The 17,499-nt window shown below is 42.2% G+C and overlaps 1 protein-coding gene across 10 annotated transcripts in view; it reads right to left on the minus strand.

The window, feature by feature from the left end:
* The window catches only part of LOC137383840 (synaptotagmin-B), a 691,314-nt gene that overhangs the window by 161,535 nt on the left and 512,280 nt on the right, over window positions 1–17,499 (minus strand). Inside the window, exon 2 of one of the 10 annotated variants that reach the window (XM_068057132.1) lies at window positions 6,760–6,815. The exons of the other annotated variants lie outside the window; for them this stretch is intronic. The gene's annotated coding sequence lies outside the window, so the exon portion shown is untranslated. The remainder of the gene's footprint in view (window positions 1–6,759; window positions 6,816–17,499) is intronic. 10 annotated transcript variants of the gene reach the window in all.

Genomic DNA, 17,499 nt, shown 5'->3' on the forward strand with positions numbered 1-17,499 from the left:
TGAAAGGGAACCATAGACTTCTTTCTCACCGGGTCATAACAATTGCAACAGAGGCAGAAGCCACCCAATGTCTCAGTTCTGTTCTGGAAATTCAGATTGAGGTTAACAGAACTATGCTTGTTGCCATGCAAGCTCAAAAAGCTGCCATCATGGCTGCGGATACCAGTGCTTAAAGGGGCTCTAACACCAGTCCTGCAATCTGTCTTCTAACAGATTACAATGATTGCTGAGGCACCACCCCATGGATTGGCAGCTGTCCTGGGTGCACGAACCTTCTGCCCTCTCTCAGGATGACAGCATTCATGCTCCCACCATTGCCACTCCGCTAGTACCCTTGTAGTTGCCTGTCAACCAGTCAGGCCTGACTGCTGTTGCCCATGACGATGTGGTGCAGTCCAAAGTAGGGCCCTTAAGGCCCAGAGCTGCTTGAGGGTGCCCTGCAAGGCCATCTGCAGTCTCTCCAAGTGAAGGTCAGCAGCCTTCCACTCGCCATGCTGCAGCCACTGAGGTAACACTATATAGGAGAAATAGGACAGGAAAAGGCACTCACAAAACAGGCACTAAAGAAATGTACAAGTGTAAATAGTTCAATTTTGTACATATTATTGGAAGTGTTGTCAGAAAAAGTTGTTACGGAAAGTTTTTTTTTGTGGTGTCATTCGTCCTTTTGGACAAGAGGATGCTGTGATTGTCCGTAGCACAGGAATGGAAAGGTGGGGAATTGTGGTGCAGCTGTGATGAGATTTTAGGAGAATCAGAGACTGATTAGCCACCCACATCCAGAGTTCCGGGGTCCCAGATGCCTCCTCTCTTCCTCCTCCTCTTCCTTTTCTTCCTGCTGGGGTGCCCACTGCAGGCTTGGTGATAAGGACTGCACCCTAATGAGAGCAAGATTGTGGAGGATGCAGCAAATCATCACAAATTTGGAGACAGGTTTAGGTGAGTATTGGAGAGCTTCTGCTGAGCAGTCCAGGCAGCTGAACCATTGGCTGGCTGTGCTCCATATCTATGTCATGCTGCAGCCAAAGAAGGACTGCAGCTATCGCCCACATTAGTGCTAAAATGCTTTCCGCTGACAGGTCTTCAAAGTTCTCCTTGTAGAAGTCCAGTTCCACTCCCTTCTCATGCAAACACCTTTGCAGAACTCCTCCAACAACACTGAACACAGTATTTCCACTCATTCTGCAACTGCAAATGAATGTCAAAAGCACCTTGTATAAAAGTCCCATGCTGACCCGTTTAAATAACCTTAGTGGGATGTCCCCCGTGTAGCTGAACACACATTCAGCTGGGAATGTATATGATAGGACATTACGAGGTCAAAATGCAGATTGGGCACCAAATCAGCATTTGATGCGGAACGATGTCAATGAATTATGACAATCTGCCCACTCCGCGTGCTTCCGGTGCACACGCATTATACCCATGCTACTGCCCTTACAAGCATTGTGCGTTGCGTGGGACGTGCTGGAAGTGGCTGGAAGCAGTACAGCTGGCAGTTTCACCTCTCCTGGCTTCCATAGTGGCACGGCGGAGCTGAATTTGGCAGCCTGTGTTCCAAGTTGGCTCTCAATCACTGCGTGGAAAGAAAAGCAGTTCATTATGCTTTAGCCTCCTACAGCAGATTATAACTCTGTGGTACAGCAACACATGTGAATGTGGCAAATTTATGGATGTAATCTTGAGGAGTAGATTGAATACTGGTTGTAATTATTTTGGAGGTTTACAGTGCTGAAAATCAAAACCATAAATTAAACTGCAAGTTACCCCATATAGATAAATAGAATCATGAGTTCTGACTGAGTAGTTAATGTACTCCAGTGAGGGAAAAAGCATTCATTTTTAATTGCAAAAAGCTTTACTTGATAGACTATGGATATTTAATAATCTTAGACACAGTAACATTATTGCAGACTGGGCACTGTTGTTCAATGATCCTAAACTAACTAATCCCAACCTCATTAAAGGCTTTTAATTCAATCATTTCTCTCTTGTGCCAGCAGCTGTATCTTGCCTCTCAACTTTTCCACAATACTTGTTACGAGAATTCAGTAAAGCACTGTCACAAAATGTGGGATCACAAAGAATATAGTGTATGAATTAAATATCAAAAACGCATCAAAGTATTCTTCCTTTTAGGGATGTTAACAATGACAAAACACAAAGCCACATCATGGAATGTAAAAAAAAAATGCTTTTCAATAAATACTCAGTTTTAATTCCTACTTAATTCTAATGGGAAAGATGGGAAGAATTTGCATTTATATAGCACCTTTTACATCCTCAGGATATCCCAAAGTGCTTCAAAGCTAATGAAGTGCATTTGAATGCAGTCACTATTTTAAGTAGAGAAAAATGCCATCTAGCAAGGTCCCTCAAAGATCAATGAGATAAATGACCAGTTATTTTTTTCAGGAGAAATGTTGGCCAGGATATCAGGAGAATTCCCCAGGCTTTTTCAGAGTATCATAGGTTCTTTTACATCCACCTGAGAAAGGAGACAGGACCTAGTTTATCTCTCACCCAAAAGACAGCACCTCTGACAATTCTGCACTGCTTCAGTCTTGCACTAACATGTCAGCCAAGATTACATGCTCAGATCTCTCAAGTGGGGCTTAAATCTTCAACCTTGTAATTGTGAAAGAATATAAAGGGAGCCATAGGTATTGTATGCACATTGCTGAAATGCCTGCTTGGCTTAGATACCTCACTGAGAAGATTAAAATGGTTCCTAAGAACACTTTGTATTAAAATCACAATTTCTTTGATTTGCCGCTCTGTCTGAGTGTTCAATGTAACTCCCAGTAATTGCTCCCTTTTCAGACAATGCCATGAGCCTCCAACTTTATCAATGCATTTTTTTTTCCATTTCCTGAGATGTATTTTCTTACTTGTGGGATTTTACTCATTCTTTCATTTCTTCCTTCTTTCTGAAAATGAAATACTTAACTTCCATGTTAAATTGCTTGCTGTTTGGATTTTTAAGTATGTATTTCTGTTCTCATCCCTTATGTTTCCAGGTTATTTTCTCTTTTCCTTCTTTCAGGTCTCCCATGCACTAGACATTGGGCAATCAGCTGCAAGGACTCCACTAAATGCTACCCTTGAGCTGGCTAGAGGTTTATGGTACACTAGTGAGAACTGGTGACAACGTCCCCCAAGTTATTTTTCCCAACCAACAACTTCCGGGGAACTGCCTGGCTTTGCTTAGCACAGCTCACATCAATAACATAGCTGTATGGGGAATTATGCTTGCAAACCAACTTTCTATTATTCCATACTGCTGCAAGTTGGACTTCCTGTGTACACTATCAACACACTTCATATTGAAGTCTTCTTTTAAACTTAAGAACAAAAACAGTTGTATCAACCTGGTTTCTCCTTCTAATTGTACCTGTATGTTGCTGCTTAGTCCAAAATATGTTGCTCTTTTTTAAACCTCTAGAGAGTTCAGAACGATAGAAAATTACAGTTGCATGCCTTTCGGACAATTGTGCCTGCGCTGGCTCTTTGCTAAAGCACTGCAAAACCAAGACTGCTGACCTACTCTATGACACTAACCCTGTATTTTTCTCTGTTTCAAATGTTTATCCAATTTTCCTTTAATCATCTACATTGGAACAGATGAGCACTTCTGTTGGATTTTCCAGGAGTTTTTATGTGGACAAAAAAAAAGCTACCATTTTCCATTAAAATCATCGACGACCACAACAGTGCAAGTACTTCTTCTGATTCCAAAATGACAATTGATCAATAACATCCTAACTACTGAAAGCACTCCCCACTTCAACTTGTCCCATGCAAGTGTCATAGAGTCATAGAGAGATACAGCACTGAAACAGGCCCTTTGGTCCACTGAGTCTGTGCCTGTTATCAACCACCCATTTATACTAATCCTACATTAACCCCATATTCCCTACCACATCCCCTCCTACATTAATCCCATATTCCCTACCACCTACCTACACTAGGGACAATTTACAATGGCCAATTTACCTATCAACCTGCAAGTCTTTGGTGGTGGGAGGAAACCGGAGCACCCGGCGGAAACCCACACGGTCACAGGGAGAACTTGCAAACTCCGCACAGGCAATACCTAGAACCGAACCCGGGTCACTGGAACTGTGAGGCTGTGGTGCTAACCACTGCACCACTGTGCCGCCCAATCCCCATCTGCTACCCACACAGAGAAACAGAAAAGTGGCAACTGCAATAGACACATAGCAAAAATCTACATCTTGCACACAGGCTTTACATGCACATCAAATTGTGAAGTATGGTTCCGAAGCAGAAAACTAAATGGCTACTACTGAGGCCGGTTGGCATGGTGGGAGCATTACACCAAAATTCAGCAACGTTTTTTAACTAGTTTCAATGTTCAATGGTTATCAAATGCATAATGAAACTGGACAAGAAAAAGATGTTTGTTGACAAAAAAGAAAGCTGCACACCAACACAAAAATACATCAAAATAACAGGTGGATGCCATACTCTAAACTGACACCATTTTAAACTCCAATGCCTCTAGCTAGTGGTGCCTTGTTTTTATCAATCCTATGTTCTATGATTTCAGATATTACAGTCACAGCTACATGCATGTTATCTAAACACTATAACATTTGTTCAAGTTCTTTCATGTATCCTTAAAATACTCTGGTTACATATCAGTTGTTTTTGAAAAGCTTCACTATTAGCTTTCTGATGTTTGAAGCTCTTGGTTTGTGAATAGTCCAAAATATTTCACAGCCATAGCTGCATATAAAGTACGGGGCCCTTGTGTGCGATTGTGCAATTTGGAGCAGCAAAGGCAAGAAGGAAAGATAATCACATACCAAAAAAGAAAAGAATGTCATCCTCTCAGCAGGGTCATACCCATGAGGCTACTCAGAACTCTCATCCTTATACCTTCAAAGATGATTCTTCTACTTTAATGTTCTTAGGGTCAGTGCAACAGCAAGCTATTCTGATCTAATGGTTGGATTTTCTTTTGTTTGGCTTAAAGTTGGACAATAGAGTGATTAATTAGGTATGACAAAGTATTTTAAAGGGAATAGATTCTGAAGTTTATAGTCAGGCAACCGTAGGCTATCTCTACTGGGGAAGTATCCTCCATATAAGAACATAAGAATTAGGAGCAGGCGTAGGACATATGGACCCTCGAGCCTGCTCCAGCATTCAATAAGATCATGGCTGATCAGATCTTGGCCTCAACTCCACTTTCCTGCCTAATCCCCATAACTCTTTACTCCCTTGTAGGTCAAAAATCTGTCTAGCTCAGCCCTGAATATATTCAATGACCCAGTCTTCACAGTTCTCTGGGTTAGAGAATTCCAAAGATTCATTACCCTCTGAGAGAAGAAATTCTTCCTCAATTCCATCTTAAATGGACAATCTCTGATTCTGAAACTATGCCCTCGAATTCTAGATTCCCCCATGAGGGGAAACATCCTCTCAGCATCTACCCAGCCAAGTGCCCTCAGAATATTATGTTTTTCAATAAGATCGCCTCTCATTCTTCAAAACTCCAATGAGTATAGGCCCAACCTGCTCAACCTTTCCTCATAAGATAACCCCTTCATCCCAGGAATCAGCCTAGTGAAACCTTCTTTGAACTGCCTCCACTGCAAGTATATCCCTCCTTAAAACAGGCGACCAAAACTATAAACAGGCTTCCACTTGTGCTCTCACCAATGCCCTGTACAGTAGTAGCAAGACTTTTCTACTTTTATACTCCAAGCCCCTTACAATAAAAGTCAGCATTCCATTTGCCTTCCGAACTACTTGCTGTATCTGCATGCTAACGTTTTGTTTTTCATGCACAAGGATACTCAGATCCCTCTGTACTGTAGCATTCTGTAGTATCTCTCAATTTAAATAGTATTTGATGTCCACTGACATAAGGATTTACATTCTCCCTCCTGCGATCACATTTTGATTTTTAAGACAGGCCGGAATTTTACGTCGGGTCGGAGGCCCCGCCCATTGGGTTAAAACTCAGAGGCAAGCCCGCCTCTGCTGGGTCTGGGAGCCACACAGAGGTTTTCCATGGCCCAGGCCCTTAATTGGCCATTGGAGGGACTTTTGCTCCTTTGAGGCAGAAAGTTCTGTCTCCAGGACATGTGGCCAATCAGGGGCTGGCAGCTCCTCAGTCCCAGAAGCGCCACCAGAAGCAGTGGCCACTGCTGGGACTGCACCCAGCTTCAGGAGGATCATGGATGCCAGCGCTGAAAATGGTAAGTGGGGTTTTGAGCCTTACCAGGGACAATTGGCTGGGACCTGGCAAAGGGGGTGGGAGTCAATCAGGATGGCGGTGGGAGGTGCACTAGTGGGGGCAGCAGAAGCTGCAGGGGGGCCCTCCATTGGGCACAGTGTGTCCGATCAAGAGGGCCCCCCCCAGACCCGCAAGGAGGCTGCCTGGTATTACTGGGCAGCCTCCACAGCTGACAAAGTGCCCGTCCGCCACTGGTAATATACCAGCAGGGGCAGGAGGAGGCTATAAAGTGGCAATTAGTTGGCTGCTTAAGGGCCTCAATTGGCCTGGGGCAGGTGGGCCATTTATCACCTCTCCCATTGCTCGTAAAATTGTAGCGGGAAGGGCACCCTTCACCTACCACACAATTTTACACCCCTCCCGCCTCCAGCCTGCTCTGGTGGGGGGCGTAAAATTCCAGCCACAGTTTTCTGGATTGTATGAGAATGGTTTCACAAAATGAAGCAGTTTCTATTTAAATTTAAATTTAAGTTCAAATTTAATAAAACCTTGAAAGTCAACATTTTTTCAGGAACCCTTCAAAATGCAGAGTGTCGAGTGAGATCTGTAAATATATAAAAGGTGTATGTATTATTGTTCCAACCTGTTCTTCCATAACATTAACATTTATCTACCTCATAATTCTTGCTTTACAGTTACTTAGTTGGCATTTTCATTTTGCACTGACTTGTACAGTAATACTGAAATTTAAAAAGCAATGTTCTTACAACATTGTGAATTTCTATAGGCATTTTATGTATGAATACATATTCATTTACTTTGTAATAAAATTCTTATTTTGGTGCCATGTTGTATTGTTCAGAAATACTTTTCTACAATCAGTGATACAGGTTTTAAAAGGCATATGAACTCTGCACAGCTTTTAGCTTCAGCCAATACCCATGCAGATCGCCAGGAAGCCTCTAGAAAATGCTATGTCCAACCACAATATAATGGGGAATGAAATCAAGTTGTTTCAATTGTGTGTGACTTGTATATATAATTTAATTTTGTAATAACGTTCAGACAAATGTTGTTACAATAAAATATATTTGCCAGATCAGATTAAAACATTTCAGAGAACTTCACATACAAATTACTTTGAAATTCAATGACTGTTCTGTTCTGTAGGCAAATACAACAGCTTTCCTGCAACATCATCCCACAAATAGCGAAGCAATGAATGACCAGTTAATCAAGTTTTCCATGGTGTCAATTGAGAGACTAATGCTGGTCAGGATGGTGTTGATCTCTGTTTATCAGGACAAAGTGCCATGTGATCTTTAACATTTATTGGAATTATCAGAACAGACAGATGTGCCTGATGGGACAATTTAACATCTCATCCAAAGGCTGCATTCTCAGACAGTGTTGCTCTCCCTCAGTATCAAACTGGAGTGCCAGCCTACATAATGAGCTTATGTTATAAGGCAGAAGGTTGTGGAGCTGAAACCCAGAGAAAGAGTCCTAACAACTGGGTAGGTTTCATACACTGTAGAGTAAAAAGGATGTCTCTGTTATTTAAAACTAATTTATTAGGAGAAATACTGAACTGAGCTTGTTTTCACGAAGAAAGAAAATAATGGTTGAAAGGCATAGATTACAGATCTGAGCAGGTTATTTAAATTAAAGTATGATTACACAATTTAAGGACATGAATACAAAGTCTATAGCCTTGAGTAAGGTTAGAATGTCTTCCCTCACTTCGAGCAATTTTGCACAGAATCACTCTGAAGAATCGCTATGAAGAACAGATCCCATATGTCGATTAACTCCTTTAGAAAAACTGGGCAAATAGTTGTTGAGGAAACAGGACTCGATCCTACAACAATAAATTGAGCTGATTAGATACACTACATAAGAGAAGGTCCCCACCTTCTGGCAGCATCGTTATGTTACCTGTAAAATGCAACTGCTCAAGGTTGAAGAATGTAAATGGGAATGCCAAATTGAGATCTTGGAGTAAGGGGGAAATACATTATTTTTATCAGCTTGACAGCTTTATCTCCTGCAATTATTCACTTCTCTGAAGAGATCAAATAAAGTGGGGGGAGAGAATCCATGACCATGCAGGTTGAATATTATCTATTGAAAGGAGTGAGTTCAATGGCCTGACTGTTTTCTATTGTTCTGTACTTTGCTCTGCTTTGTAGGGAGTTGTGTTCTGACTGGCAGATTGCTCAATTTACACTCCATTTCATTCAGCCATTTTCACTGACTGATTCACCAGTTGGCATTCCCATCAATTAGTTTTCTTGCTGAGTTTGGTGTAAATGTCAGTGAATTTAAGTTGTTTCCTTTTGTTCTTCAAATACCATAACATTTTTATTGAAAAACGCAAAAGCATTTTAAAGGGTTTGTGAAAAGATGTTGACTTTCAAGGTTTTATTAGATTTGAACTTAAATTTAAATAGAAACTGGTTCAGTTTGTGAAACCATTCTCATACAATGCAGAAAACTGTCTGAAAAATCACAATGTGGCATTGGTTATCCTACCAGATGTTATGTTGTTCTGAATGAGATAGTTTATTATCAGTAATATACCATCAGTGGCTGATAGTGTCAGATGAAGTAAGGTGGCAGGAGGCTTCTGTGGAGTATGAACACCAGTTGGGCTGAATGTAGATTCTATGTAATACTCTGCATATACCATAGGTCAGTCATTAAACTGAGTCTCTTGTGACAGAAACCCATCAATAAAAGTGTTCAGAGCTAAAGGGGATTGTGTTTTGCCCATTTATCAGGCCTAAAATTGACATTAGCACAATAAATTTGGCTGAGTCCCGCATTTGATCTTTGCTAGAAATGTGACTGATGCCAGATTGGGTCGAGTGTTTGTTAAACATCCCTGGAATCCACCTTTCGAAGTAATAAAGGCATTAAATTATGCTAATAATGGATCCTGTGTCTGATTCAGGGCCCTTTTAAGAAATTGGTGTCTGGCAGCACCTGATAGGTTGCTTCCTAAGCCCACCCAGGATATCAGGGTGGGGACAGGCTGCAGCAAAGTTATTTAAAGGCATCCTGATGTGGTTGGTGGTTGTCAGTTTAATATGTCTGGAGAAGAAGCATTTGGCGGTGCTGAAGTCTGTCACAGGTTGAGGATCAGCTGCAGCAAGGAAGGCAGCAAAGACTTGCAGAGGCTGCAAGAAGAGGATGAAGTATGAAAGGGTAAAGGAAGTCTTATAATGTGCCCCTCTTCTGAAACAGTACATCATGCCTCAACCTTAGAGGAACAGTGTGTAAATTGTCTCTGGTTCAATAGGCAGACAGTCTATGCTACCTTTTGCATAGAAAATTGGAACCCAGCACCAGAGCATGTGGCAGTGAAGGTCATCGTACTTTTTTGCCCTGTCCTCCTCCAAGGGGACGAGGGTTAGCATTTAGTATCAAGGATAATCAGAAACAGATGACAGCAGTAGCACTTTTTCATTCAGAGTATGTGAGGGTGAGATTTTAATGGGAAAAGAAAGAAGGTAAAGACAGCCAAAAACTTTGTGGGACTTGTCCTCCAGCTTCACAAATTGTGATGCTCCTAACTTACACCCTGCCTATAATATCCATGATGCTGTCCTCTAATGGGACAGGTTGTATATGGAAGCTCTTCCTCCTTTTGTGCCTGTCTGCTCCTGGCATTGAGAGAGAGCTTGGCTTTCAAGAATGAAGGGAATATGTTAATGGTAGCTTAGTGAATTGTTTTGAGGCAATGCATGCCAGAGTAGAATAGTGCTGCAGGTGTGTAAAAGGTGGCAGAGGTGTGATGAAGTGAGGGAAATAATACTGAGGGCAATTGTAGGTGCAAAGTGAAATAGCAGAAGGAGGTGGACAGAGGTGTGCTGCACCGATTGGACAACAGCGATAGGAATTGCAGAGGTAAAACAGTTGCTCCAGGTATTGCAGAGGTAAAGCAGGGAGTAATGAGACGCTTGAGTTAGGAGTCTTACCATATCAACCCTTGTCAAGTCATTACATTTTATTTAATTGTAGTCAGGTCCTTGGGCTGATGTTCCTGGCACTCACCCGCTCTACCATCTCGGACCAAACATATCATCCAATTTACCTTGAGAGTTTTCTCCCATTCTAACTTTCTCCTCCAGCACCTCTATGTAGTCAAAAAAAGTGGAGTTTACTTGCAGCTTCTCCTCTCCCTGTCATCTTTACCTTCTTTAAACTAGAACTGATTTGACATCAGCCACTGTTTGCCTCCCCTATAAGAGGTGCATGCTGCCATTAAATGGTGTCTGGGGTGTCTGATTTTTCCATGCCATATGAAGAGAGCTGCAAATCGGTTATGCTAGTAGAGCTGGCAGCTTGTCTAGTTAACTTAAATGAGACTCTGGACCAAGTTCGCAAATCACTTGTGTCCATATGATGGGGAGTTCTGTGTGTCTGCTGCACACTCAGTGCCCAAAAACTGGTTCAAAGCAATTTAAACCCATGATGTGCTTGAAAGTAAACTGTTACAACCAGGTGAGAAAGAGGTCTAGCGTTCCCTTTCTGCCTTCACCTGGTCTTACTGTAACAGGGTTTAATTTTAAACACACCGTGTTTTTAGCTCCCCCTTGGTGAATCCTTGTTCACCAGTTTCCAATTCCAAAGAAACCAGCACAACAGGCGTTCTCAAGTTTAAAGAAGAAAAGTGAAATTGATTAAATTTAAACTTAAACTCTTAGGAAATGAGGCTGGGCAGGTGGTTGATGTGTCAGTGGGGACCAGTGACCATAACTCTATTAGCTTCAAGATAGTTATGGAAAAGGATAGGACTGGTACTCAGGTTGAAGTCCTAAATTGGGGGAAGGCTAATTTCGATGGCATCAGACAGGAACTCTCAAAAGTTGAATGGGAGAGGCTGTTTACAGGTAAAGGGATGTCTGGCAAGTGGGAGGCTTTTAAAAGTGAGATAGGAAGAGTTCAGGGCCGGCATGTTCCTGTTAGATTGAAGGGCAAGGCTGGCAAGTTTAGGGAACCTTGGTTGACGAGGGATATTGAGGGTCTGGTCAGGACAAAGAAGAAAGCATATGTCAGGTATAGGCAGCTGGGATCAAGCGAGTCCCTCGAGGAGTATAAGGGACGTAGGAGTACACTTAAGAAGGAAATTAGGAGGGTGAAAAGGGGCCATGAGATTTCCCTGGCAGATATGATAAAGGAGAATCCTAAAAGATTCTATAAGTATATTAAGAGTAAAAAGGTAGCTATAGAGAGAGTAGGTCCCCTTAAGGATCAGTGTGGTAATCCATGTATGGAGCCATGGGAAATGGGCGAGGTCTTAAATGAATACTTCTCGTCTGTATTTACCATGGAGAAGGTCATGGAAGCTAGTGAGTTCAAGGGAGGGAACAGCGATATCCTGGAACATATCAACATTACAAAGGAGGAGGTGTTGGAGGTTTTGAAGCGTATTAAGGTGGATAAATTCCCAGGGCCTGACCAGATGTATCCTAGGATGCTATGGGAAGCAAGGGTGGAGATTTCTGGGGCCCTGGCAGAGATTTTTGTATCATCATTAGCCACGGGTGAGGTACCGGAAGACTGGAGGATAGCTAATGTTGTGCCTTTATTTAAGAAGGGCAGCAGGGATAAGCCAGGGAACTACAGACCGGTGAGCCTTACATCAGTGGTGGGAAAGTTTAGATTAGATTAGAGATACAGCACTGAAACATTGGAAGTTATTGGAAGGGGATCTTGAGAGACAGGATTTATATGCGTTTGGAAAGGCAAGGTCTGATTAGGGATAGTCAGCATGGCTTTGTGCGTGGGAAATCATGTCTCATGAATTTGATTGAGATTTTTGAGGAGGTGACCAAGAGGATTGACGAGGGCAGGGCGGTGGACGTTGTCTCCATGGACTTTAGTAAGGCCTTTGACAAGGTCCCGCATGGTAGGTTGGTCCGGAAGGTTCGAACACATGGGATCCAGGGTGAGCTAGCAAATTGCATACAATATTGGCTTGGTGATAGGAGGCAGAGGGTGGTAGTGGAGGGTTGTTTTTCAGATTGGAGGCCTGTGACCAGTGGTGTGCCGCAGGATCGGTGCTGGGCCCTCTGTTGTTTGTCATATATATTAATGACTTGGATGTGAATATAGGGGGCATGATTAGTAAGTTTGCAGATGACACCAAAATTGGTGGTATAGTAGACAGTGAAGAAGGTTGTCTAAGGTTACAACAGGGTATAGATCAACTGGGAAAATGGGCAAGGGATTAGCAAATGGAATTTAATGCAGACAAGTGCGAAGTGATGCATTTTGGGAAGTTAAACCAGGGCAGGACATATACAGTGAATGGCAGGCCCCTGGGGAGTGTTGTTGAGCAGAGAAACCTTGGGGTGCAAGTACATAGTTCCCTGAAAGTGGCAACACAGGGAGACAGAGTGGTGAAGAAGGGGCATGGCATGCTTGCCTTCATTGGCCGAGGCACTGAGTACAAGAGTTGGGACGTCATGTTACAGTGGTACATAATGTTGGTTAGGCCACACTTGGAGTACTGTGTGCAGTTCTGGTCGCCGCACTACAGGAAAGATGTGATTAAGCTAGAGAGGGTTCAGTAAAGATTCACAAGGATGTTGCTTGGTTTGGAGGGCTTGAGTTATAAAGAGAGATTAGATAGGCTGGATCTGTTTTCCCTGGAGTGAAGGAGGCTGAGAGGGGACATGATAGAGGTATATAAAATTATGAGAGGCATAGATAGGGTAGATAGCCAGAGTCTGTTTCCCATGGTAGGGGTGACTAAAACTAGAGGGCATAGATTTAAGGTGAGAGGGAGGAGGTTTAAAGGGGATCAAAGGGGTAAATTTTTCACACAAAGAATAATGGGTACTTGGAATGAGCTGCCTGAGGAAGTGGTGGAGGCAGGAACAGTAGCGACATTTAAGAGGCATCTGGACAGGTACTTGAATGAGCAATGCATAGGGGGATATGGAATTAATGCAAGCAGGTGGGATTAGTACAGATAGGCATTATGGTTGGCATGGATGTGGTGGGACGAAGGGTCTGATTCTATGCTGTACGACTCTATGACTCTATTTCAGTTGACGCCCATGGATACATGACACACCCACGCGAGCATGCATATGCGATAACACACATGCAAATAGAGACAGAAAAGAGCAGAAGAAATAAAGTGGAAAGGTTTGAGGCAATATCTGAAGAGTTTGTGTTATGGGTCTTCAGGCTCACTGTAGAGTCCTTGATTGTAGGTAGTCTTGCTTTTCCTTGGGGCCCAGTATTCTTCTTAAATCTTATTCATTGTAGGAGACTTCTCTCTCTTGGGGTTCATGTGTCTTCAGTCGGTTTTGGAGTTCCATGAGAAAGAGATGGGAGCAGACAGGCAGACAGGAGGTCTTCTTAAGTCCAGGACATTCAGCTTTCTGCCGGGTCTCAGTTCAAAACTGTACAATTCAGAAAAAATACCCAGACTGCCAAGCAGGTTAGTCATGTGGTTAACTGATTTGACCACGTCTGTTTGTGGATTGTATTGGAGCAGGGGATAGCTCCTTTGTTCCACGCACTGTATGTTAATATGCAAAAATGTCTTTCCAGACAGAGGCCTGGCAACCCCATGTCACAGGCCTTCTCTTCTACCCAGCAACAATTTGAAATTTAATGTCCATGTGGCAAAATTAATATGCCTCATTCTTGGCAGGTGGGGGCCTGCATGACAAAACCATCTAATTCTTAATATGCATATGCTTTAAATGTAATACCAAAATGACTGCAGAGCTTTGTGAAAATTGGCACTGGATTAATCAAATTAGATTTTGGTGGCATTTTATTGTGTTTCGTTTTATTTATTCTTTGATGTATGTAATTTTCTTGTCATTTTCAAAGAAATGGGATGGCTGATGAAGCCATTCAAGAAATGATTCATGCTGGTGTATTAAAACCATTGTTCAGAGTAAGCAAAATCTAGAGAAAAGGCAGCGAGGACAGGAGATTTACAAAAGGGTAAATTCAAACAAGTGCAAGTCAGAAAATCTCCAACACAGTTTTGTGGCTATAAGACCAAGCCACACTCCCTTTAAGGACAGCTTCCCTCTGGGAGCCTGGGATGTGTGATTTTACCCTGCTACATTATATGATTGTACTTGTTGTCAGTGGCAAAGAGATAGCGTTTGCCATTGACCTCAAAGTAAGCTGCCTAAAAAGATTTAGCAATCTCTGTGGCACAGATGTCTCCTGCCCCGATTCCAGTTTGTTTCTGGTGCCAAGTTAAGGGGATCACCAGGCGTCCAGCAACAGTGATGCCATCAAGCAGGGTAAGCAGCCAATTACATTGAAGTATTGTCACAGATGACAAACCAGAAAGTAAATGCCACTGAATCCCTTCACTTTTAATTTTAAGATTTTACAGATAGCTAAATAAATGATTGGGACATAGATTTATTTATTTAGAGATACAGCACTGAAACAGGCCCTTTGGCCCACCGAGTCTGTGCCGACCAACAACCACACATTTATACTAATCCTACATTAATCCCATATTCTCTACCACATCTCCACCATTTCTCCTACCTCCTACCTACACTAGGGGCAATTTACAATGGCCAATTTAACTATCAACCTGCAAGTCTTTGGAAGTGGGAGGAAACCGGAGCACCCGGTGGAAACCTACGCAGACACAGGGAGAACTTGCAAACTCCGCACAGGCAGTACCCAGAACTGAACCCAGGTCGCTGGAGCTGTGAGGCTGCAGTGCTAACCACTGCGCCACTCTGCCACCCATATGGGACTAAGGTAGGCAATAAAATATCATTAAAAACTGTAAAGATGTTTTTTAAAATATGTGGAATTTCTTATCATAATGGAGAAATCAGACATTCAAAAATATAAAATTACTCTTTCAGAGCCTGTAAGGCTGTGTAGCAGTAATTCTAAACTTAGTACGCCATTAAGAGCGAGTTACACTTACTGCTTCAAGGTGTAACTTTTTCAATTAAGACTAATAGTGCAAGAGTGGAAGTTCTCTTCCTAGTCCCCATGTTAGACTATATTGTTAATAGTTCTCTCTGTTCAGCTGTTGTCCCTCTCTCCTTTAAATTTGCTGTCATCATCCCCTCCTCAAAAAAAACCCTTGTCCTTGTAAACTACCATCCCATTTTCAACCTGCCTTCCCTAACCAAAGTCCTTTCCCATTTTTCCTGGATCTCCATGTTTGAATTCCTCCAATCAGATTTCCACCCCTACCACTGTACCAAAACAGTTCTTATCAAAGTCACAAATGACATCCCATGTGACTATGACAAAGATAAACTCTCCTTCCTCATTCTTCTTGACCTATCTGCAGCCTTTGACACAGTTGACTGCACCATCCTCCTCCACTGACTCTCTGCTATTGTCCAGCTGGGTGGGACTGCTCTCACCTGGTTCCATTCTTATATATCTATTCGTAGCCAGAGGATCACTTGCAATGGCTTCTCTTCCTGCTTCCAACAGTTATCTCTGGTGGCCCCCTCCTATTTCTCAGCTACGTGCTGCCCCTCAATGACGTCAGCCCAAAACACAGCATTAGTTTTCACATGTACGCTGACAACACCCAGCTCTACCTCACCATCACTTCTCTTGATTCCTCCATGGTTGCTATACTATCAGACTGCTTATCCGGCATCTAGTACTGGATGAGCAGAAATTTCACCAATTAAATATTGGGAAGTCTGAAATCATCACTTTTGTGAGTCAGAGGGTGCATCATTTCAGATTAACCATACTCAGCTTGTTGGTGATATGTATTTTGATAGTTACAATAATGGTTCACTGTAGTCCATTATTTTACTAGGCAGTAAAATTATCATTTACATTTGTGGAATTAAAATTAGTCTTAAACTGGTAGCAATTATGCAGTGGGTTTGTGATACAATGAACTTCCATCCATGAATAATTAAGTGGGGAGGTTCTGATATCAGCCTTACTCCCACAGGCACACACCCTGAGTCACCCTGATGCAACCAATTATAATGCATAATTGCCACCGGCATAGTATTCCTATTAGGAATGACAAGCAACACGGAAAATCTGACAAAATCAGAAGAATATATTAAATGTAATGGAACACATAAGGGAATAAATTTAACATTGTGGTGCCTGTCTTATGGTTGAGAGATGGGTGCATCGATGATAAATTTAGCAGTGTGATGCCCTAAGCCCAATCTGAGCATACATTCGGGTGACTACTACATTCGTCAGAGCGTTTTTTGTTCGGAAGCCCTAGTTACCATCTTAAACAGGTATTAGGGGCTCCTTGAATATGCTAATGAGCGGCCTGATATCTGGTTAAGGACCTTGGCGAAATTCATCGTTCTTTAGCTGATTGATTGTTGCACATACTTGGGTTTTCTGGAGTTTGCTGCGGCCTAACCAGTGGTTGCCATTAAATAGTTTTTTTTTGAAAAACTCACTTTACAGTGGAGACAGGAGGAACAAATGTGCTTCTCTCTGACGGAAAACACTAATGCGGGTTAATGATGACTTGTGATTCCCTCCCCAAACCCAGAACTTATCTGATGACTCCTACTGATGAAGCAAGCAGCCCAAATAACACACAGGCAAGCTACCCCTGAAGGTGTGACCAGTGCCAGCAGCTTGCCATGTTTATTACATTGAGATCCAATATCTATTGAGCCTTGGGCCTCCTGTTTGGGTGTGCGCCAGATCCCTGCTGTCAGTTATAGGCCAGAAGATGGATCATAACGAATTTAGGCTGCATAGTTTGTAAAGCCAATTTATGTAGATAAAGGATAAAATAAAATTAGACAGTCTGATGTACAATTCTCCAAGCTCACGGTTATTGTTGTCGGTATATTATACATGTTCATTGCAGTGGATGCCTTGCTGAAAGGCATTTTCAATTCACTAGCACAATTAAACAGTGGGTATCATAAAAAGAAGGCAGCTTACCCCTTACTCCTTTTCAGTGCCTCAATCTGCGACTCAAAATCTCAATCATTGGGGAATCAGTTACCTTGTTGCAACAATTGTCTCCTAGGTTTTCACTCATGAATAGTTAATTGTATCTTCGATTGTGTGTAATTATGCATAACATTACCTGCTGTATTAATTCAAAAGCCTGCACCTCCTTGACCGCAATGTTGCCAAATGAGTCTGTGCTAGTTTTCCACTTGTTTATAATTTGCGTTATTATTTCTGCATCTGGCCTCAATCTCTGAGTTTGCTACAAGGACAGCATATTCCTAATGTTGATTTATTATTGTAAAATTATACATATACATACTCATGGAGACAGATAATTGTTGTAGTCT

Source organism: Heterodontus francisci, chromosome 25 (assembly GCF_036365525.1).
Source record: "Heterodontus francisci isolate sHetFra1 chromosome 25, sHetFra1.hap1, whole genome shotgun sequence".
In the NCBI taxonomy this organism is placed as follows: domain Eukaryota; kingdom Metazoa; phylum Chordata; class Chondrichthyes; order Heterodontiformes; family Heterodontidae; genus Heterodontus; species Heterodontus francisci.